Below are 22,673 nucleotides of genomic sequence, written 5' to 3'. Positions count from 1 at the left end.
TTTATCATTAATTTTTTACTATTATTCATAGATAATTTGAGATCACCTCAGTATCCAAATATAACTTAAACTAGAATGGCCACGACCAGTTCCACAAAATTAAAGAACTATAAAATCAAATACAATTGTTCATAGCAGCACAAGAAATCTTGCCGAAAAATATCAGCGTAGCACAAATTACCATAACCAATGTAGCACAAGAAATGTAGAGATACAAAACCTACCTAAAGCATGAATCAAACCAATGCAAGGACAACAAACAAGGAAGGCCGGTTGATTCATGAAGAGTCTATGGTGCCTTTGGTGGCTGATGGATAATTGTGCTTTCCTTTTATGGTACTCTACTTAATTAATTAGCTAGATAGGAAACGCTACATTGGAGATTGGGGAATATTATGTATGTTCTTGTTTGTTTGTAGGGTTTTACCTTAAAGTTTCTGTTAACTAATTGGTGCACTTCTCCTACATATGGATGCCTAGAAAATAATGGATTTGGAGGTTCCTCTTCGAGAAACGAAAAAACTTAAGTTGTAATATCTAATTTGTTATGAGCCTAGCATATGGCATGCACTTATGCTGTTCGACAATCAGTTAATATTTGTAAGAAATTAGGGATCACCACCTTACTTAGTACATGAAACTTTCCTTACAAAAAAAAAAAAAAAGAAAAAAAAAAAAAGAAAAAAAAAAAAAAAAAAAAAAGCAAAAGATAGAGGGAAAGTCGAGAGAACTTACAATAATTAGGCGAGATTGATCCAAAATTTTTAAGACAATAGTTTGTGTGGAGTGTAAGTGTTTGTGAAATAGTTGTAAAATGTAAAAACTTTTTAAGACAATAGTTTGATATAGTTTTAAAAAAGTGGCCAGACCTATCATAAAAGCATGTTTAGATATGAAAAATATATTGAAGAAGTCTTGAGATATGAGAGCATTCATATTCGATTCCCTAAATTTTTTCCTAAATTTTAGCTAAAAACGACACTCACTATAATTTTATCCTAAATTTTACTCATTTTTAAAAAACATTCTACATCTCATTCCCTATTATTTCTCTATTCTATTAAAATAATATTCTTTTATTCTTTTTTTATTACTTTTTTCTCTCACTTCCATTTACAAACTTAACTACTTAATATTTTTTCTTATGTTTTGAACTATTATTATAGTGAATATTTTAAACAAAAATTTAAATTATTTTTTATGGGTTTGATAATATTTTTAAAATTATTATTTTTATATTTTAGTAATTATTTAAATTATTTTTAAAATTATTATTTAAAACTATAATAAATATGCGTATAAGAGAAAATGTAGCTGATTGGAAGAAAAATTTATTTTATTTATTAGAATAAAATATTAATAAAAGATGATTTCGGGGATGAATAGTGATTCCCAATATTTAGGGAATCAATGTTCATCCCGTAAATCAAAATCCTAAGATAGGGAATGGGATGGGAGGGGGTTTTTTAGATTTTCTCTAAATTCTGCCCTATAACTTAGGGATAACAGTGATATGAGGCATGAGATGAGGATGCTTTGATATATATATAAATAAATAAACTTTTATTAGTCAAATACTTGTTCTAAAGAGAGAACCATACTCGTACTGTTGTATAGCCTCCGGCCCAGCGGTGGTTGCCCCACTGGCGGCCAAAAAACTAGGTTTGACGTGGTGTCTAGCCACCCTATGGGATGGTTTTCTTGTGAATATGTGAAAATGGCTTCTTGAGTTTTTAATGCTTTAGAAAATATTGAGGAGTTTTAAGACTATAAATCATGCATGTTATATGTTTGGAAATGGAACAATTTTTAACTCAAACATTATCTTTGAATTTAGAGACGGTTTTGATTGCCAAATATGGCCTTATATAAATGAAGTTTATAAACTCATGTGTATTGATGATGTGAAAAATTAAATTTATTTTATAATAAAAAAATTTAAAAATTGATGTCTCACATAAATTTATATAATGATTTTGGAAAAAAGATAGTATATCTAATGAGTTTGCTCTCATTTTGACAGCTCATGTGTTTAATTTGATTTTAATTTTTTTTGTTTAACGGTTAAGGAAGTGAATTTTAGTGTATTTTTTTTTATTTTTTAAAAATATTTAAAGATGTTTAAAAAATGTGAAAAAAATTGAAATGTAAAATTTGTACTAGTGGACATGCCCAACAATTAAAACTGGACAGCACACTAGTAATACTCAATATTTTTTATATTTTTCTATTAAGTCATAACCTTTATCTTTGATGGGGGAAAATTGATTGCTAACCCAAATATATGGGTATAAGGTGGGCAAGGTCCAGTAAAGTCCACTATGGTTACAAGGCAATAACCAAAATGGGAATAGATGTAAGCATTCATTGGGTTTTTATCGAGATTTTTCTTCAAATTGGATCGGAGGAAAATTCGTCTGGTAGATCTATAAAAATGAAAAGCGTTATATTGAGCATGTGGCAGCTCATGCTTTTTTAAAGGCTAAGTTAAAAAATTGACATGTCATTCAAAACTATATATTTCTCGCAGTTCAAAGAACATATTATGATTTTTTAAATAAACAATTTTGCTTGAAGAAAAACTCTATTATCAAGTAATATAATAGTTAAAGTAGTACCGTCTTCCAAATGTTCTCCAGACAAACCGGCAACCTCTTGTAGGCTTTCCTTCCACCTCTGCACCTTCGGGTCCTCCTTGAACCTCTCCTGATGTTTAGCCAATGCTTCTCCAAAACCTCTTCTTAAATTTCGTACTTCTGATAGATCTACATGGTAAAACACTGGTAAAATAATTTGTTGTTTTGTTTTCTTACACTCAAGGATCTTTGTTAGCTCCTCCAAGCACCATGTAGATAATGCATAGTTTGTAGATAATACAATGATAGAAATCATTTGACTCCTCAATAGCTTTGAGAAGTGTTGGTGAAATTATCTTTCCTCTTTCAAGATCTTTGTCATCTTTATAGGTTTTGATTCCCTTTTGACATAGAGCATGGTATAGATGGGCAATAAAAATATTACGAGTATCTGTTCCTCTATAACTCAAGAAAATATCGTGAGACCATCTAGCTAGGAGTGGAAGGAGAAGAAGACGAGGAAGAGGGTAAACTGAATGCCATTGAAATAGTGTATGCAATTCTGACACAGATAAGAGCAGAGACGTCCACTCTCTTTAAATAGAGGAGCAGATGCAGCTTCGCCCAATTATTGGGAAAGGAAAAACAAATACAAAAAGAAAGAAAAAAAGAGGAGCAACTTCGTGTCGTTAGCGTGGACCAGAAGTCATTGTCTCTGTTCAAATTTGTTGGACAAGTTCCAGTTGGATTCATGGAAATCTCAATTCAACTGGAATTTGTCCAACAAATTTGAACGCTTTTTTTTTTTCTCGAGAGAAAGGCCACTGAACGCTTTAAATTCGGAAAACGCGTCTCTCGTGTATTAAATACAAAACAACCATTAAAGAAAAAAAAGGTGTAAATATGTTAAAATTGCTTTCAAGCCAAACTTTCAATTTTCTTCTTTCACATGGACACGCTTCTCAAAAGGTAGACGTCCACACTCGTTGAATACAGAAGCAGATGCAGGTTTGCATCATCATAAGAAATTATGACGGTAAAAGGACTCGGAAGACCACAGGGGACGGAGTGTTCAGACTTTAGACTTTAGAGCCAACCATATTAAATCAATAATTGCCAAAAGATCAAAATTAAGCTGAAGGGAGAGGGGATACATGTAATAATTCCAGGTCTCGTTTAGATTCGTTTGTTTTCAGAGATGAGATGAGATGAGATAAGATTAGATTTAAAAAGTTGAATAAAATATTGTTAGAATATATTTTTTAATATTATTTTTATTTTGGGATTTGAAAAAGTTGAATTGTTTATTTTATTTTATGTGGGGATTTGAGAAAGTTGTAATGATGAATTGAGATGAGATGAGATGAGATGAGATGTTTCTTGAAAACAAACAAGAAACTATCTCATCTCATCTCATCTCATTATTAAAATTTTTTTAAATTTTTATATAAAATATAATAAATAATACAACTTTTTCAAATCTCAATTCAGTTTTTTCAAATTTTAAAATAATAATAATATTAAAAAATAATATTTTATTTAACTTTTAACTTTTATCTAAAACTATCTCATCTCATATCACTATCCAAACAGAGGCTTAATAAGTACCTGATCAACAAAATTCTATATTTGCATTGAGTTTGTAATTAAGTGATCGATGTTAACCTAAAAAGAAGTTGCCTAATATACCCCTAGTAAATTAAAAAAATTAAATTTTTAAATAAAAATTATTTTGGAAGATCTTGCTAGAAAAATTGAACAATATATATGGTTGAAAGAAATTTAAAATTATAGACAACTATTTTCAAGAGTGCTTATTTCAGATATTTTATGGAGGGGGTGCATTCAAATATTATGGTACTTAAGAGGCAAATATATCGATAGTTTAGAGGGTAATTGCAAATTGGGGTAATAGTTTGAGCTTTGAGGAGTGTTGGTGTAATTTTACCAATAGAAAAGACTATATGGATGGATAATTTGCTTGTCTAACCTATGATTACATTATTGAATTAAAAATGTTGAAAGAAATTAACTATAATTTTGTTACAAGACAATAAGATATGTTGTATAGAAAGACAAAACAAAAAAAATCACGAAACCAACAAATGAGATCAAGCTTGATATCAAAACTATCTCAATTCATCTCATATCATCATTATAATTTTTATAAATTTCTACATAGAATACAATAAACAATTTAATTTTTTTTAAATTTTAAAAACAATAATAATATTAAAAATATATTTTAATAATATTTTTTTAATTTTTAATTTTTATCTAAAATTATATTATCTTTATCTCACTATTCAAGTTCCACCTAAATCTAACAATTAGACCGTGACTCGTGTTTCTTGGCTGAGTTAAGGCGGGGACAGTTGAAGAAGAGTTTTGCATATAGTCAAATCGGTAAAGCGCCTATGGAGCTTTGGGTGGGATTTGTCGTCAGCGTGGACCAGAAGGCATTGTCTCTGTTCAAACTTAATGAAGTTCTAGTTGGATTCGTGGAAATCTTAGGCCATGAATATTGAGTAAGGAAATCTAAAGGAATATCTTTTAACCAGCGCAGACAACGTGGAAAATGCTAGCCCACCGCTCATGTCCTGCTCTTGTCCCACACATGTACGGAGCTTGGTCATTCCCTACTCTTCCTAGCAATCGTGATTAGTAATGAATTCCTTCTTAAATTTGAAGGAAAGCCTTTCGTATCATAACGTCGTATGGACGCCTGCCAACCCCCATCCTATCTCGTCTTGTACGTATACAGGAACTAGGATTGCCTTTATACTACCAACTTATTTTTCTTCATTTTCCATGTAAGTGGATTTTTGCCTCCCAGACCTAGCAGACCAGAGAGTAACAACTAAGAAAATTAAGACCAAATGCCCACCTCAGAACGAATAAAGTCTCCAATTTGGTGCATGGGTAGGCCGCTCCTCTAACTTTAACCTGCAGGAGAGAATGTGCTACAGGGATGAGACTCATCGATCTGGAAGCCCTTTGAGCAGTATCCTGCTCTTGAGTGCTCGTCCACCTAGTGAGCGTAATGTATAGAGAACCCTTGATCTTCTGACAATAAAGATATCGACGGATCATTAAGAATATTGGCTTGGAGAAGGAAATCAAAAAATCACATTGCATTAATGATACCACAAACTGAACAATAGAAAACGGAATCTGTGGGAAAATAAGGCAAACATTTTGAGTGCAATACACAAGAGACTAAGGCTAGAGATGGATGCCCAAGCCGTCTATGCCAGTGAGCAAGTGAAGTTCGTTCTCCAACATGGACAGATGGAGAAGGCAGTGAAGACTTAGTGGTGGGGAAGGTATAAAGACCATCATGAGTGACTCATGTGAGGAGGATTTTCTGTGTCGCCTTGTCCTTCACAAGAAAATGTGTGGCATGAAATTCAAAGTAACAATTGTTATCAATGCAAAATTGAAAAATAGAGACAAGATTCTTTATTATAGAAGGAACCTAAAGCAGATTTTGAAGACAAAAGGAAGAGGAATTGAAGGTGAGAAATGAATCACTGAAATGATCTATTTGAAGGCCGGCACCATCACCCACTGTAATGGTCTCACTACCTGCATAAGGCTCAGAAGACATATTCAAGTTAGAGAAATCATGAGTAAGATGATGAGAAGCAATAGTATAAGGGTACCAAATAGATTCAGAGGAGGGATGTTGAGCAATATAGTTTGCTGAGAAAACTTTGGGAGCTTCATACTGATAAGAATGATTAAATCGTTGCCTGCATTGAAGAGCAACATGGCCAGTCTTTTGACATACTTGACAGACTGGGCACTGAGAGTTATACTACTGATATTGGGGTTATGGTGCAGAGTATTGAGGAGACCGAGTGCGACCACCACGATTTGTTGAATAGCCACGACCTCGACTACGTCCTTGACGTCCCCCTCGAAAAGAACCTCTTCCACGTTGGTCACGAGAAGCAGAGGTAAAATAGGTTGATGGTTCACAGAAACAAGTGTGGATCGATTGTTGTGCGCAAGATGAGTTTCATGTATGAGAAGTAGTTGGTAAAGTTCATGAGAGGAAATGGGGTCAAACCGAGTAGTAATGGAGGTTACAAAAGACTCATAAGAGGGACCAAGACCATTAAGAATGTAAGTGATGAGTTCTTTATCAGATAGAGTGGTCCCAATTGCAGCGAGAGAGTCTGCTAGTTGGCGCACCTTGCCAAAATAATCTGAAATGGTTTGTTCACCCTTGGAGAGATTTGTGAGCTGAAAACGCACTTGAAACTCTTTGGATTGGGATTGAAAATAGAACGTAGGAGAAAGAGAGGTCCAAAGTTGATAGGACGTAGTGGAAGAGAGAACATGATTGAGTATAGATTTAGAGAGGGAGGAGAAAAGAATGCTAAGCATAAGTTGGTCCATCTTGCGCTAGGGGAGAAAAGCGAGATTAATTTTGGGAGGTGCATTGTAGGGAACCATCGATGAAGGAGAAGAGGTCCTGACCTCTTAGATAAGCCGATGTTTAAACTTTCCAGAGAATGTAATTTTCAGAGGATAGTTTTGTGGTAACAATATGAGAAAAGGAGGAGGTAATGTGGGGATGAGATGGAGACGAAGGTGGAGAAGGAGGTGGTGGAGGTGTAGAAGGAGATGGCAGAGGTGGGGGATTGGAAATTTCTGCAGTCATGGATCAAGGACAATTAGTCTGTTGCTCGTGATACCATGTCAGACTCAGCACAAATGGAGCAGAGTACACACAATGGAATTTGGAATTTTCTCTCTGTTGTATATATGTGATATTGTACAGGTATGTATATACACTGTAAATGAATCAAATAAGGAATAAAGTTTGTTATGGACAACCGTAGACAATAACAAACCTATTGTCTATGGTATTTACATAGATTGCACATCATGTGCTTGGGGTAATGCTCAACTCATATATTATCTAAGGAACATCAAAACCATCTATTCTAATAGCGTGTGGAGGCCACGCGGTGAACTTTGACCTGTGCGTGTGGATCATGCGCCGCTCCTTTTGACAAAACCTTCAGCAGTCTGAAAGATTGGGGGCTTAGGAACCCGTGGTGGGGCGCGTGGTGGTTGCTGGCCACCGAAAAACTTCAAATGTCGCTTCTCCATGCTTTGACTAGAAAAAACAAAAATAAAATCCAAAACACTGGAGAAAAATTGCGTCTGGGAGGAAGGAGGAAAGGAGGAGCGCTCCCACCCCCCCGAGAGGTGGTTTTCGGTTTGAGTTTCTAGAGAGAAGGTCGAACTTCTCTCTCTAGAAATATTTAGGGCCGGCGCTATACCATAGTTATTATACTTTAGTATAATAGTATTACATATTATTATACTCTAGTTATTATAAATTAGTTATTATCATTACTATTACATGCTATTATACCCTAGTTATTGTACTTTAGTTATTATACCTTAGTATTACATGTTATTATAAATTTATACATTTATCTCTATAGTATTATACATTAGTATAATAGTATTATATGTTATTTTTATAGATTAGTGTTTATACATTCGTATTAAATGTTATTATACATTAATATTACAATTAGTCTCTATACATTAGTATTATAAGTTAATACATTAGTAAATGTTTACATATGTCATATACTAAACTATTATTAGTCAATTTAGTCAAATTTTATTATAGTATTAATATATTATTTTATAATAATAAACATTCATTCATACTATTATTACCTTCAGCTTATGTTTTCTACATTCTACTAGCCTTTGTGACAGCTTGCACTACAAACTTAATCTGTTATTCAGTTTTGTTTTAGTGCAGTGGGATTTTAGTGCACATGACAGTTGTGGTTCTATTTTGTGCATTTGAGTTGTGGTTCTTTTCTGTGCATCTATGTTATGGGTCTGTTTTGGGGTAGTTGGTTGCTGTCATTTGAAATGTAGGCTTATGGAATATTCATATTTCTTTCTATTCTTTTTAAATATTGAGAAGATCTTCTGTTTTTAATATTGAGTTTGAATGAATTCAGTTTTGAGAGCCTTTAACCCTTTACGACTATGTGTTAAACTAGTAGATCATGGGAATGTACTTTGAGAACACTTTTCTTCAAGATTTGGTAAAAGTTATTTATTTTGGGAACTTTTAGATCGAACTAAGTATTGATTGATGTTTAGGCCTTGCTATTTTTATTCGATTGTGAGTCGAGCTCAAGCTTATAACTAGCTAGCATACTTTGTGCACTAGTATACTTTCATTTTCTTTCAAATTGCTATTTTATGCCAAGTTGTAACCTTGCTAGTTTTCACTTGAGTTTTTCTTCAACACTAGTATACTTTGTGCTTGGGTATACTTTCATTTTCTTTCAAGTCTCTAGTTTATGCCATGTTGTAACCAAAATCAGGTTTGTATAGAATTTTTCCCCAACACTAGTATAGTTTTGGGATCAATGGTTTGTTGGGAAGTCTTGATTATTATTATTATTATTTGAAATGAAACTACACTACATAAATCATTCAATACAATACTACATCAAATTTAATGAAAAGGAGGACCTCAACCCAATTGTCGCTTCCATCCATATATCTTTCATGTAGAAAACTCAATGGCCTTTATTGGATTGCAAACATGCTATTTGTCATGTTCATGAATTCATTTAGAATGCTTGAAATGAGGAGTTTTAAAGTTTGGTTTAGTGCTAAGTATGGAGAGAAGTTAAATGGGTTGGGGTTGTGCTTTGTAGTTAATTTCCCCTAAGTGAAGAGGATGTAAGGAAAGTGCTTTATAGTTGATTTTCCTTAGTTGGTTTATGCAGTTAAGATTGTGATTAAAACCATTACTCTTATAATTTTTTGCTTAATAATTTTTTGTTTGTGTTATATTCTGGTATTTAGCCCGACGGGCTTGTTGGTGAGCCATTTTAGCCAGGGGTGAGCTGAAACTCATTTAGTTCGGGATTGAAGGTAACGAATACCCATACACAGCTGCAAATCCTTTTTTTCATTTCAAGAATTCTCAAAACATAAATGGATGTTTTGTTGTTAGTGTTATTATATATGCTAGACCTTATGAGTTTGGAAAGAAATATGGATTATTATTAGATAATCACTCTAAGTCAAGTGAATTCTACTTACCAAATTCTCTTGGAGTTGGTTTTTTGTTTTGGGTGATGTTGTTCATTTGTATGCCTATATATATGTGTATATATATATATATATATATATACATACACACACTCACACACACACACACACACACACACACACACACAATCTATTATGATACTATCATAATACTATCACAACACACATCAATATTTTGTACAAGGGATCACTGCATGGTCATATCAAGTATTCTCCCTTCACTTGACATGTGATGAATTATCTTAATTCAGCATCTCGATCTGGGTTGTCATTTGTTAGTGCTAAATTATGTATTACTAATTACAAGGTGTAGACATGATAGTCTTGACCATTGCTTAGTATAGACCAACAATAATATACTATATAGGGGTTTTTATTTATTTTTGATAAATTACTATATGGACAACTAGAGACTACGTAGCTAGCATCATTATCGAACTTTGATCACCTTAATGCAGATGAAAACTTATCCGATACCAATTTTTAGAGAATATGGAGTCACATAATATCATAAACAAGACGATATTTAGATTTTTATATTTTCAATTGCCCGCTGATCCTCACCGGGTACATTTATTCACTTGTCAGCCAATTCTCCTTGAACCATACATGACCAGAAACCTTCTGAGATACCTAGCTAGCCATCTTCATAAATGCTCTTCAAGTTAAACGTTTATTCTCCTATCCCAACCAGCAACATATGGTGAGTTTTTCATCGAACTTATATAATTACGGTCTCTGCTTATCTAACTTCTTTTCCCACCATATCTTTGTTTAGATGGACAAAAGTTGGATGAACGAGCCCGATAGGCTTTTATCACTTGCATACACCGAAGGGGTTAAATATTTCCTCACACAAGCATGAAACCATGCAAGTGGAAGGGATCGCATTCGATGTCCATGTCGTGCATGCCTTAACAATCTGTGACTGCCTATATGTGAGGTGGAAACCCATTTGTTTATCAAAGGGATCAACCCAGATTACACCCAGTGAATATTTCATGGGAGGAAGAGACAACATTATACGTCAGTGATGATGATATTGATGATGATATCATCTAAGAAGACGATTACATTGATGACATGCAACATATGTTGGATGACATTCGGGCTGGCACCTTTGTTGATGTGCCCCAAGATAGCACTCCTGCACCAAACAGGCCACCAATACCTAAAGATTCACCAGCATCATCTTTTGACCAGCTACTGGAGGATGCTTGACGTCCTCTTTTCGACGGGTGTACAAAATTCTCAAAGCTTTCATTCGTTGTCAAGTTGTTACATATCAAATCAATCGTTGGATGGTCAATCAAGTCATTTGGCATGCTCCTTGATCTATTGCGGTCTGCCTTTCCTGATGCGCTCTTGCCATAATCATATGAGGAGTCAAGGTCTTTGGAGCACAGTTTGGGCTTCAAGTACCACAAAATCCGAGCGTGCCCCAACGGCTGCATCTTATTTTAGAAGGAAAATGACGCTCTTAATAAACACCCTATATGTAAGGCTTTGAGGTGGATGCCAAATACACACGGGTCACGCACGATACCTCAAAAAGTGTTGCGCCGTTTTCCTTTGAAACCGAGATTGCAACGTCTCTTTATGTCTGCAAAGATAACAGGTGATATACGATGACACAAAGAGAAACAGACAATAGAAGATACTCGTATGAGACATCCAGTCGACTCTGAGTGCTGGAAGAAATTTGATGAACATCATAGTTGGTTCGCTGCGGATCCTCGCAATGTTAGGCTCAGTCTGGCAAGTGATGGCTTCACTCCCTTTCAACAACTTGGCTAAACCTCATAGCATTTGGCCAATGATCATTGTCCCATATAACTTGCTACCATGGTCATGCATGAAAGACCAATTCTTCATTACATCTCTGATTATTCCTAGTCTAAGGTCACCAGGGAATGAGATCAATGTTTACTTGCAACCGTTGCTCGATGAACTACTTGAATTTTGGAAACATGTGGTACCTACATATGATGCCTCAACTAAGAAGACGTTTATGTTGTATGCTGCCTTATTGTGGACAATCAATAGCTTTCCTGCCTACAGGAATCTCTCTGGCTGGTCAACAAAGAGAAAATTGGCTTGTCCGTCTTGTAATGCCGACACAGACTCCAATTGGTTGAAATATGGCCAAAAATATTGTTACATGGGACATCGACATTTCTTACCATCAAATCACATATGGAGAAGGAGGAAAGGGTTGTTCAACGGTAGAGAAGATCATCGCATGCTACCAAGGGATACAGGAGTAGATAATATTCAAACTCAATTGCAGATGATTAGGGATGTTCAGTTTGGCAAATCTCATAAGAAGAAAAAAAGCACTGCTGAAAAGCTAAACTGGACAAAGTGTAGCATATTCTTCATGTTACCTTATTGGTTAACACTTCGACTTCGGCATACTTTAGATGTTATGCATATTAAGAAGAATATTACCGATAACATTTTATTCATTTTAATGAATAGTCCAGGAAAAATTAAGGATGACATCAATTCAAGGCGTGACTTGGAGATTTTGGGTTATAGAAAAGAATTACACTTGAGGTGTGAAGGTGATCGTGTAACAATGCCACATGCACTGTACACATTACACGGAGATGAAAGGAATAAATTTTGTGAGTGACTGTCTGATATCAAATTTCCAGATGGGTTCGCTTCCGATATCTCGAACTGTGTTTCTCTACGTGATTGCAAAATCTCAGGATTGAAAAGCCATGACTGTCATGTTTTCCTTCAAAGACTACTCCCCATTACTGCTTAGGGGGTATTTAAGAAGTGACATTGCTTTGACTTTGATTGAAATCAGCACTTTCTTCAAAGAGTTGTGCGCTCAAACACTGGATGTGAATAGCCTATCCCAACTCCAAACTGATATTGTCACCATTCTATGCAAACTGGAGATGATATTCCCTCCTTCATTTTTCGATGTCATAGTCCACCTAACTGTCCATTTACCCCGTGAGGCCATACTTGGGGGTCTAGTATAATATAGGTGGATGTACCCATTTAAGAGGTATCTCGGCAAATTCAAGTGGTATGTTAAGAATAAAGCCCACCCAGAAGGTTCAATAGTCAAGGCCTACATTCACACCGAATGCCTGACATTTTGCTCCATGTACCTCAAAGACATTGAGACGACGTTTAGTCGAAAGGACCGCAACATTGATGCTGACGAAGAGGAAACTATAGATGGGTTTAGAATTTTCAACCAGAAAGTTCGTCCCTTGGGCATAGCTTCTAACATGCAATTAGAAGATTAACTTTTTAGGGCAGCCATCTGGTACGTGCTCAACAATTATGCAGAGATTGGACCTTATATAGAGTAAGCATCAACGAGTCTACTTAAAAATCTACTTCCATTCGATCTTAACAAGTTATCAACCCAATACCAGCTAACTTGAATATTTTGCTTGGCCCCGGTGCTCCAAATGCAGGGAACACTAAGAGAAATGTAAGGTGCAACACCCAAATTGCATTGATCGCACGCATCAACCTGAGTTTCCAACTTGGTTCAAGCAACGTGTAAATTCTTATCCATCCCTATCTACGTTGAAATGTTATAACTTTTATTTGATATGCTTTGGAATGAAGAAAATAAACGTTGTGAAATTTTTAACAATTTTGGTATAGATCCTGGAATATCGTACCTCACATCCACTTGATGTGTCCGCTGACCTGTATGCGTTAGCTTGCAGGCCTGACCATTGGGTTGCAACATATGTTGCTTGCATAATAAATGAAAAAAGGTTTCATATGAAGCAGGGTGAATTTTGCTGGCGTAGACAAAATTCTAGGGTGTTGGTAACGAGGGATGAGGCCACAAATAACGTAGACTTCTACGGTGTTATTAATAATATCGTAGAGTTACGCTACATTGAGTCGCGTCGGGTGTACCTATTTGAAAGTAATTGGTTTGACGTTGGTGATAAAAAACGAGGGGTGCGGGTGGATGATCATATGATTAGTATCAACATGAACAGGATTTGGTATAAGGATGAACCATTCGTGTTGGCGAGTTAGGCAGATCAATGTTTCTACATAAGAGATTTAAGGGCGAAATGGAGTTGGGGTGTTGTGCAGAACTATACAAATAGGAATGTATACAACATTCCACCACTGTTGAGGGATCTCGAAGATATTGATGGCGAACTAAGTACTCATTATGCCGATCAAGAAAATGAGTCATCATATTATTATGAACCAGTGCAGTGTGATAATACAGATCTAGTGGCAACTCCATTGAATAGGCCTAATATACTACCTAGCCATATTGATGCACGAGAAGTCATGGATCCGGATGGTCAATGTATAGATTCAACAGGCTTTATTAATGATGACATGATCACTTATGGCTCTGGAGATACGGCCAGTGAGGGGGAATATTCAGATGAGGATGACCTATCAACCAATGAAGGAGAATATTCAGATGAGGAGAGCCTATCAACAGAGGATGAGTCTGTGTTAGATTTATAATTACAACCCAGAAACTTTGTTAATTTAAGGTTGACACATTAGATTTCTTGTTTGAAATTGGTATGTGTACATAGACAGTTCAATATGAGATTGTATGAAATATATGTTTTGATTTATTTATTAAAATCATGAAGGATTTGCTTTCTCCTAGCTCGAACTATTTATCATGCAAATAACAAACAAGTACAAAAGTAGTATTCAGTTTTTACAACATTAATACCTAATTTAAACGAAGTCTAACATGTGATTTTATTTGCTTCATGTGACATTCAAACCGGGAGGCCGCATGAGGAGCACTATCAAATATCAAGGTATATAATTTGACAATTCAATTATTCCTCTATCTATGTTATGCTCATAATGTAAGGGTTAGTCTACCCATAAGTAATTGAAAATTGTAGATAAATGATTTTTTTACAAACCTGTCTGTGACTTTGAGATTATTATGTGGAATGGACTTATCAAATTGATCACAATGTTATTAACTTGTACTCATGTAAGTTACTAACCGGGACACAGTTCTAGAGGCGGAGGCAGGCTTTGAGGTATTCGTGCAAGGTGCTATATACCATACTCAGGTCGTCACATTCGACCACACGGAGCGAAAATATCTTCATATCATAGCACGAAAGAGTGTAATCAATCCTCCTTGGATGACTCCACACAACCCCCAAGTCCCCCACCATGCGCCAATCCAATTCACGCACCAGAACCTATTCAAGAACCCTTACCAGCAATGAAATAATCACCTCCTAGAGAATAAACTAGTGCATGTTTTTCCAATACATATTTTGAGGGCGTTATCATGTTTGTATGTGTTATTAAGTATGAATATTTCACATCACACTTACAAACACTAATCTAGTGAACCTTGAAATACAACTACGGACGCCCCCACAGAGGCCCTAGCAAAGCAAGAACAGAGGAAACGAACTCGTGGGCCAGCTAAATGAATTTTCTTTGAGAAGTTGAGGAAGAACGGGAAAGTGTAGTTGAAGAGAAATGATGGCAAGATAGCCCCATGTTGTGAACACGCTTCTATGTTCACGACACGAGTATCGTGGATTGTTAAACAATACTGCAACATGAGTTAAAAGCGTGGTGGGATTTCCTACAAGCCATGAAAGAGGAGCTCATTGACCATATTCGGGTAAGTCATTGGTTAGTTTTGGTGATTATTTGAAAGTTGTTTATGTAGTATAATCGTCGCCCAAATAACGAGATGACACATAATTATTTGAAAATTGTTTATGTAGAGTGACTTCGTGTTTGACTGGGAACGTGAAAACCACGAATTGACTGTGACAAAGGCTCTACGTAAGCGCTTCAACTCCTTCCATCACGACTTGCACAAGATTTATCAATTATATGGAAGCCACGAAGAAGTGTTGGCTCATGGCACTAGCTTGGTGGACCCCATTGTATGGGTGAATGACTCACTCAAAAAATGAGTAGCACAAAGGCTATTACAAGTGCAGGAGGATGTCGCGTAATAATTAAGAATAAATTCTGAGATCGTCTCATCAGGGAAAGTTACTTAAAATCAAATTCGTTTAAAATGATGAAAATATTTACAAAGAGAAAATAAAAATGATGGTATGTGCAATAGATGGAAGGGTGCAACAAGAATGAAAAGGGCACTAGTCATGGACTAAATTCATATTTTTAAATTTTTGAGTGTTGAAATGAAATGTAAAAGACTAACAAATTGAAATTAACAATCAAAGAATCAACTAAACTAAACAATCTTAATTAATCTGAAAATTAAACAATAAAACTGAAATTATTTAAGTCCTAATTAAACTTTAATCAATCTAATATGCAATGGAACTAAGAGATTAATAAAACTAAACTAAGAATTAAACTAGATTAGAAAGAAATTGACAAAATACGAACTGAAAATTGAAAAGCCCTAAAATCAAGATTCTAGGGTTCATTCTTATATTCAAATCACAAATTCTCAAAATTAATCCATAGCAATTGTAATCACTGTTCAATGAAATCTTAAAAGAGCAAAAAAAATAAATAACACGAAGTAAATAAACAGAAAATAATTTGCCCAAACTTTTAAGCGAAAAATCTCAAAAATATTCCATAAACTTTAAACTGAAATTAAATAAAAAGTAGAGAGTGAAAAGAGCAAGCCAAATGAATAGAGATGAAGGTGGTAGGCAATGGAGGAGAAGGCTGGAGCGGCAGTTGGACCCCAAAGGAATTCTTCAAATGTGCGGCCTGCTCTGCATTTCTTCTTCGCCCATATGAAAAGAAAAGAAAAAAAAAATATTTTCGTCTCGTGCGGCGTTCGTTCCCCCCCCCCCCCCCCCTTGTTTTCGTCCGAAAAGAAAAATATATATTGTGCTTGCGTGCAAAAACCAAAAACCCCCTCTCCTCTTGCGTCCGCATATCCCCTCATCCCACTTCATGAAGACCAAGTCAAAAACTCATTTAAATGAGAGAATTCATTTGACTTTTCTCTGCATATTTATTTTATTTTATTTTTCCTAAAAAAATAAAATAAAATTAGAAAAGAAATGAAATGAAATAAAATAAAATAGAAAGAATAATAGAATATCAAAAATATATTGTGCATGTGAATGAATATTATCCAATTAAATCACAAGTTATAAAATTAAGCATAAATCATGCTATTAACCAATTTAAATCACAACTCGGATTTATTCATCTTAACCATTTTTCTATCTAAAACCAATAATAATATAATGAAATAAATAAAATATATTGGTTCTAAATGTATAAAATATGCAATAACTCAGCTCAATCACACTCCCCAACTAGCTTTTTGCTAATCCTTGAGCAAAATAATGAAAATTAATTGAGATAAATATTGCATAAAGATCGAAATCCAAACAAAAAAATCAAACACAATTCTGAATTCTCACAAAAGTGACAGTTACTACTCAACCCCCAAGAGCTATACTCACCAAGACTATCTCAACAATCTTTCACATAAAATTGAGGCAAATGTCCCAGAACTCAAATGTGTGTGTGGAGCTAAACTGGTTGTGTGTTCCTCATTACTAGCCATGATTTGTCATATGATTTTTTAACCTTAAGATTAATCATTGCTAATTCTAACTACCTCAAAGCCCAAGAGACTAGCAGTTTTCACGCCAACTCTGTTTTTAAAGGTTGATCACTCAACCTCCAAAATCTTGGGTAACTGTTTCAAGCCCTTTACTTAGCAAATCTCACTAAGCTGCCTTTATCTATTTTTTTTTTATTCTTTTCAAATCTCTGTTCTTTTTTTTCTTTCTTTATTTTTTTTTTATTTTTTTAAGCATGGCTCCGAAGTCCTGCAGTTTACTTCTCCTGTGTTAAATCACTGAACAGTAAATAAGGAACACTACAAGTGTAAGCATGTGCAAAATGTCCTTAAAAATTTACCTTTCATTCTACAAAAATCTCACCAAGTCTCATCTCAATCAGTATAGCATCCCGGTGTTTTAAGCCACACATCAACAAAATATGATGCATCAAAATCATGCTATATTCTTAAGCTTGAAAATAAATATTCACAAAATGATTTCGCTCAACGACTCCACCAAAATGCTCAGAAGAACTTCCTGGCTAAGTGTAAAATGCTTTGGATGAATTTTCTGATCATGTAGAATTTTTATGCGATCCTTCGATAGCTAAGCGTTGTCATAAGCATCCCGACGAGTTTCATCCAATTCATTGATCTGCAAGTTTCTCAACCCTGAAACTTCATCAAGTGACATGTTAACATGATTTATAGCCCAAAGAGCTCGATGCTAAATATCAACAGGTAAATGACAAGCTTTACCATAAACTAATCGATAAGGGGACATCCCTAGATTTGTTTTAAAAGCTGTCCTATAAGCCCACAAAGCATCAAGAAGCTTAATTGACCAATCTTTCCTATTAGGATTAATAGTTTTCTCTAAAATAATTTTTATCTTTCTGTTTGCCAATTCTGTTTGCCCATTTGTTTGAGGGTGATAAGGGGTAGAAACTCGGTGTGTGATACCATATTTCTTTACTAGTGTAGAAAATGGTTTGTTGCAAAAATGAGAACCCCCATCACTAATGATAACTTTGGGCATGCCAAAGCGAGCAAACAGAGATTGCAAAGATTTTAGGACAACACGATGGTCATTTGTTTTGCAAGCGACGACCTCCACCCATTTTGAAACATAATCCACAGCTAATAAAATATATGTGTTTCCAAAGGAAATTGGAAAAGGTCCCATGAAGTTTATTCCCTAACAATAAAAAATTTCTAAGGTAAGAATAGGGGAAAGAGGCATCATGTCTCTTTTGCTAATGGATCCCAATTTTTGACAAGGCTCACAAGCCTTACAAAAATTATAAGCATCTTTAAACATGGAAGGCCAGTAAAAACCGCTTTGCAAAATTTTAACGACTATTTTCTTTGTTAAAAAATGACCACCACATGCACCCATATGACAAAATCTCAACACAGAAGAAAACTCATCATCAGGAATGCATCTTCAAATCAATTGGTCCGAACAATATTTGAAAAGATATGGATCATCAAAGTAAAAGTGTCATACCTCAGAGAGAAATCGACGCTTATCTTGGGTGGACCATTCAGATGGCATTCGCTCAGTCAATAGATAATTGACTATGTCAGCATACCAGAGAGCTCTATTAATCACAAACAACTGCTCATCCGGAAAACTATCATCAAGAGGAAGGCTGACATATGAAGAGGAGGATGATGACAATCTAGAGAGGTGGTCAACTACCACGTTTTCAACTCCATTCTTGTCCTTAATGTTGATGTTGAACTCTTGAAGTAGTAAAATCCAGCGAATTAAGCGTAATTTTACATCATTCTTAGCCAACAAATACTTAAGAGCAGAGTGGTCAGTGAAAATAGTAAAAGGAGAACCAATAATATAAGCCCGAAATTTATCAAGTGTAAAAATCACTGCAAGCAATTCTTTTTCAACAGTGGTATAATTTTTCTGGGCATCATTCAAGGTTCTACTGGCATAATAAATCACAAAAGGTCTATTATCCACATGCTGCCCCAAAACAGCTCCTAAGGCATAATCACTTGCATCAGTCATGATTTCAAAGGGAAGGTCCCACTGCGAAGGTTGCATAATAGGGGTAGTGGTAAGTGATTCTTTAAGGTTATCAAAAGCTTTTTGGCACTCATCAGTCCAAATAAATTCAATATCATTTTGTAAAAGAGTGCACAAAGGTTTTGCAAGAGAACTGAACCCTTGAATAAACCGCCTATAAAAGCAAGCATGACCAAGAAAAGAACGAATATCCTTAACCGTCCTAGGGATATGAAGTTTAGTTATTAATTCAATTTTTACCTTGTTGACCTTTATACATTCAGAAGAAACAATATGTCCTAAGACAATACCCTGAGTAGCCATAAATTGGCATTTCTCCCAATTAAGTAAAAGATTTTTTTCCTCACATCTCTGAAGAATACATGCCAAATTATGCAAACAACTATAAAAAGATTTCCCAAAAATAGAGAAGCCATCCATGAATATTTCACAAATATTATCAATCATGTCAGAAAAAATACTCATCATGCATCTTTGAAAAGTAGCTGGAGTATTACACAAACCAAAAGGCATTCTGGTAAAAGCAAAGGTGCCAAAAAGACAGGTGAAAGTGGTTTTCTCCTGATCCTCAGGCGCTACAGCAATTTGATAATAACTAGAGTATCCATCCAAGAAGCAATAAAATGCATTACTAGCCACTCTTTCTAAAATTTGATCCAAGAATGGTAAAGGAAAATGATCCTTCCTACTGACTGAATTAAGTTTTCTATAATCAATGCACATTCTCCAACCAGTAACCATTCTAGTTGGAATCAACTCATTTTTATCATTTTTTTATAACAGTTAAACCAGATTTTTTTGGTACCACTTGAGTTGGACTTACCCACTTACTGTCTGAGATGGGGTATATGATACCTACTGCGAGCAGCTTAAGCACTTCCTCTTTGACAACTTCCTTCATGGTAGGATTGAGCCTACGTTGAGCATTACGAACCGGTCTAGCATCATCTTCAATATGGATTCTATGGGTACAAACAGCAGCATCAATACCTTTGATGTTGGCTATTATCCAACCAATTGCGCCTCGATGCTTTCTTAACTTCAATCAACTAGGCTTCATCCTTCTGATTTAACTTTGAGGAAATCACCACAGGAAAAGTGGTTTCAGTTCCAACTGGGGAACTTCTTCCTCTGAAGATTTAAGTATGTCCGGTGGTGGTAGAGTTTCAAACTGGGGTTTCCATCTCGCGCCTACAAATTGTACTTCAAGTGGTAAAGAAGAATATGCAAAACAGTCCAAAAATTCAAAGACATTTTCATCAACATGGTCAGTTTTTTCATCAAGTAAAAACTCAGGTGTCTCAAAAATAGAATCATTATCAGAGAAAGGAAAAGTTGAGCAAAGAAATTATGTTGGTGTCAAACTCCCCATAGCATTCGAATCACTTGTGTCATCAAAATGTGCTAGCATCTTGCAAGCATTGAAAATGTTCAACTTAAGTGCCATGTTCCCGAAAGTAAGCTTCAGAACTCCACTTCTGCAATTAATCAAAGCATTTGATGTAGCTAGAAATGGTCTTCCAAGAATGACAGGAGCTTGGTAAATAGTGGAGGCTGGCTGCTTCATATCAAGAACTACAAAATCCACTGGGTAGTAAAATTTGTCCACCTGGATCAGCACATCCTCTACAATACCCTTCGGCTACTTAAATGATCTATCAGCCAACTGTAGCATGATGAAGGTCTTTTTCAACTCACCCAATCCCAACTGCTCATACACTGAGAATGGTAGCAAGTCCACACTACTCCTCAAATCAAGTAAAGCTCTCCCAATGCGTGACTCACCGATCATAATAGAAATGTTGGGAGAGCCGGGATCTCCAAACTTCTGAGGAGTCTCTCTCAATATCAATGCACTGACTTGCTCCGTTAGGAAAGCTTTCTTCTTTACATTCAGCTTTGTCTTCACTATGCACAAGTCCTTTAGAAATTTTGCATATGAAGGAACTTGTTGTATGGCATCCAAGAGTGGAATATTGATCTTTACTTGCTTCAAGATCTCCTGAATCTCAGTGTGGTATTTGTTCTTTTGGCTAGCTGCCAATCTCTGAGGATAGGAAACCACAGGTTGGTACCCCCTACTAGTTTTAGCATCTGCACTCACAGGCTTCTTCAACTCTAGTCTCATTACCTCTAGTTCTTTTTTAGCTTCACCAGTCTCTGCTGCATCTTCAAGTGTAGGAGCAACTAACTGTGTGTCCATAGTCATCTCTGGTTGGAGAACTTCATTTCCACTTCTCAAAGTAATAACGGCCTTCACTGTCTCAAAAACCTCCCCTGAGACATTATGCACTTGCTGTTGTTGTTGCCGGTATACTTCAGGATTAGGCTGAGGCTATGCTGAGAATTTCCCTTTCTCTAGAGTGCTCAATGTCGTACTCATCTTATTGATGGTGCCCCTCAAGTCAATGGCCTGAGTGTTCTGATTGTTTGTGGTGGCCTGAATCTGCATGAATTGCTGAAGTGTATTGGCCATTTGTGCCATACTGTCATCTAGAGACTTCTTCGTAGATGATTGAGGCTGAGAACTTTGTGCAACTACATGAGGCTGAAATCCTGGAGGTGCTACAAAAGGATAGCTCTGAGAACTCTGATATTGGTGCTGAGGAGCAGCTTGATGAAATGGCTGCTGAGAAGGTGGTGGAGACCGGCCAGGCTGATCATTCCTCCATGAGAAATTTGGGTGATTCCTACACCCCGGATTATATCTATGGGAGAAAGTTGATTTTGTGATCTATTTACCCAGTTCGCTGATGATTGCATCTGCTCAGAGCCACTCTCCTGAAATACTGGCATAATCGGGCAATCTTAGGTCTTGTGGTTCGAATCAGCGCATATAGAGCATGCCTCTACTGTTTTCACGACCTTCACTTTTTCCATCACCATGACCTCTAATCTTCTAGTCAATGCAGCTATTCGGGCTTGAACATCAGTATCCTCCTTAAGCTCATATCTGCCCCCACCAGCAATAGCACTCAGTGGCTGTGCTGTCAAAGAAACTCGATCAGTCCGAGTGTTCCATTGTTGTGTGGTTTTAGCAAGATAGTCAAAAAATGGCAATACTTCATCAGGTTCCTTACTAAAGAATTCTCCATTGCACATAGTCTGAACAAACTGCTTGTATTGTGGAGTGATACCAGTGTAAAAATAATTTACCAACCTCTAGGATTCAAAACCGTGATGTGGACAGATGTTCACCAAATCCTTAAACCTTTACCAACTGGCCTGGAAAGTCTCGTCAGATTTCTGATTGAACTGACTGATCTACTCTCGTAAATACTGAGTTCTCTGAAAAGGAAATTTTTTTTGTAAGAACTCATGTTGCATATCAGACCAACTAGAGATAGAATTAGGCCTCAAAGAATTAAACGAAATCTTCGTTTTATCCTTTAAA

Source organism: Juglans microcarpa x Juglans regia, chromosome 1S (assembly GCF_004785595.1).
Source record: "Juglans microcarpa x Juglans regia isolate MS1-56 chromosome 1S, Jm3101_v1.0, whole genome shotgun sequence".
NCBI lineage: Eukaryota > Viridiplantae > Streptophyta > Magnoliopsida > Fagales > Juglandaceae > Juglans > Juglans microcarpa x Juglans regia.
Note: the sequence above shows the minus strand (reverse complement) of the source record.